Consider the following 3,175-nt stretch of genomic DNA (forward strand, 5'->3'; position numbering starts at 1 on the left):
AGTAAATGCGGTTTCCGTGGAGTTCAATAAAAATAAATTTCTGAAAAGCATCTTCGAAATGATGTATACCTAAATGTAAAAGATGTGTCATCAAATAAAGCCAAAATAATATAATGCAACAATTAAAACATAATACTATAAACGTAAAGCCTCCTTAGATGTGTCATATGCGAAAAATTTAAAGTTATTAAACCAATCTCCTCAATTGAAAATTAAAACAGTCCATCCATATTCAAGACAGAGACACCAGTTTGTCATGTTGGCCAAATGTGGGAAACGTAAAAATCCATCTGCAAAGCTACGAAACAAAGATTCCCGTTCGCAACACGAGCTTATGCAGGAAAACTTTTAAAACAGAAACTAGTGCTCAGAAGCCCCACCAACGGCCCCGAACTAGAATGTGAACGAGGCAACGTTTGCGCGTTAAGAGGTATTATGGGAATAGAATGATTATTGATACGTTGTTTGAAATTGTACTTGTCATTCCATATAAAGAATAACAACAAATTTTCCCGCCATGTTTGGTATTGGCCAATGGGTCAAAGTCAACATCTTAATTGACACTAAATATAATTCTGGTCATATTTTCACATCGTTTGAACTATATCATTATTCAAAGAGATCAAATGGTAAGACATATATATTTGGCTTTGCTCGCTAGCATTTTAGGGAAGACTTAATATTCATTATTGTCAGACGTAATAACATGTAATTTTATGTTTTGACTCTAGACAACTGTGCTCTGCTTCGTATAGTTATCTACATCTTGGAGGGTCATTAGGTGCAATGATTCTGAGCGTAATTGCAGTAACGGTTTCTCACAAGTGCTTACAACATAACACAGATAGAGGTGATTTTTTTCTGTTCAATAACTTAATAAAAATATCAATATAATGTCAAATTCAGTTAAATTGTTTGATTATAAATGACACAGAAAAATTACTATGAAAATATGTATAAATTGGTCTTTTCTAAGGACCAGAAGATTGTGATATTTGCTGTAGTCTATCATGTCTATGTGAATTGTATATGAATATGGTGATTACAAGGCTATTATATAGCTATAACCATATCCAAGATACTTGTATAATTCATCGCAACTGTTTCATTAATGTATTTACATGTACAAGAAATTTCATTTGACTTATTTTGGACTCATATTCATGATAAGCATGATAAGCTCAACATGCATGCACATCATGTGCACTTTTAAGGCAATTTACAATGAGAGATTAGAAGCGAACAAAACTGGTTTTATTTGTAGAATATGCCCCAGATGACTTTGAAATAAGCAATTAGTAATTTGCCATTGCCATTCATTTTTTTTCTTTGTTGGCGATGTTTTGGTGATTTCTCAGCATATCCGTTGTCTATACTTATTATTTCACTATTCGTTAATTATTTCACTATTCAGTTAACTTTATTTGAACCAGGCAGTCCAGTGGGTGCTCAATCCATACTCTATTAAATTTGTGTTATGTTTCATTGCACCAATTTAGTATACTTTTATTTGCAAAAATAAAATAATGATAATAATAATTGTTTGTTTGTTTTATTTCCGAAATCAAATAAAAAAAAATATACAATATACAAGAGAATTACATACAATAACGGAAGATCACCCAATTCAGCTGTATTTGCAAATACTGCTGTTCTTCCTTGGGTTCTACATTTACCATACAAAGTTATATACACCATTAAAAATACTAAAAGAAAAACATTTCCAAAGTAAAATACATTGACAGAAAAGTGTTAAAAAACAACTTACTAAAACTATGAAAACAAAAAGAAGAAAAAAAATAATCAATAACAATTCGCTATAGTGTTCGATATCTATATAATGTCAGAATTTCAAAGTGCCATTTTTTCCAATTATTTATGATTACCCATTTCTTCGAGGACAATACATGTACATGTAATCACAACATTATGTACATGTATACAATATCCGTTGTATATTTTTTTATTAAATCTCCCTAAATTTCTTTCATTTTCAAATTTGCTTTTGAAGCAGGGGACGCAGACATGGCAGATGGAGTGCCAGTGACCGCAATGCACCAGACGGACTCGAACCACGAGCCTCTTTATGCGAATTCCATCATGGTAAATATAATTGGCAATACCAATACAATCTTGTTCAATTTCTAAACGAATTTTTAAGTAAAACTGAATATGTATTTCAATAGATCCCGTTCGAGAATATATTTTGTTTGACATTGTTGACGAGAAAAACACTTATAATAAAAAATATATATACATATGCTGATCATCATCACGCTCAATTTTCGACGCCATCCTTTCTAACATGCATGTAACGAATTATACATTTTAAATAGATATAGTTGTATAGATATATTAAAAATCGTATCACCCTATGGCATTGTGTTATACATTGTGCATCTACAACGATTAAATTGATGTAAATCGAAACTCATTTGATATAAGAGGCCCATTAGATTACCTCCAGCCATGCGAACAACTTGATTGTTTCTTAATTATTGGCAAGAGCATATTGGTTATGGTATAATAAATTTCTGTTTTGAATTCCAGGTCAGCTTTTAAAGGTGCTACTCAGTAAATTTTCCTATCTCATACATTTTCCTAACTTTAGTCCACACCTGGTGTTGGTGGAGATTCCGCTGTTTCCCGAAGTGATGTAGTGCCTCAGCAACCCATCCAGGATTCCCATGAATACATGGAGATGAAGGCAATAGCTCACCCTGGTATTCCAGCCAATCATCAAACCAATCTACCTGGTAACTCTTCTTCTCTGAATCCAACAAAGTCAGCATGTGCTTCATCACTGCAAGGGGGTTCAACGTTAGATGCCATACTTCAACAAACGTTGAATTCCTGTGACGGGGGATACATATCTTCCTCAGTTCCTTTAACATTTCCCAAGAGAGGAATTGCAACAGAGAGTATTGATTCGGTGATCACCACATATTTATGAGTTATTTCCAAATGATTGAATTGAAAAGTTGTCATATTCCATAGCTAGAAAAATGATTGGTTTAAATAGTTAGAATAGACCGTAGATATATGTATCACCAATTGAGCGAATTGGCGTTGTTTCAGAACATTCATTTAAAGAAATAAAAATATATATGATGACGTAAGACAAATTGTATAGAAATTGGTAATCTATCTTTGACCTAGAATCATTACATAATCA

The 3,175-nt window shown here is 32.5% G+C and overlaps 1 long non-coding RNA gene across 1 annotated transcript; it reads left to right on the forward strand.

Moving 5' to 3' along the window:
• Positions 1-773: 773 nt before the first annotated feature.
• LOC121419868 lies at positions 774-2,655 on the forward strand. The gene is made up of 3 exons (XR_005970646.1): positions 774-850; positions 2,012-2,103; positions 2,612-2,655. It is a non-coding gene; the product is annotated as an uncharacterized LOC121419868 (long non-coding RNA).
• Positions 2,656-3,175: the final 520 nt, after the last annotated feature.

The sequence above is a fragment of the Lytechinus variegatus genome, chromosome 8 (genome assembly GCF_018143015.1).
Source record: "Lytechinus variegatus isolate NC3 chromosome 8, Lvar_3.0, whole genome shotgun sequence".
In the NCBI taxonomy this organism is placed as follows: Eukaryota; Metazoa; Echinodermata; class Echinoidea; order Temnopleuroida; family Toxopneustidae; genus Lytechinus; species Lytechinus variegatus.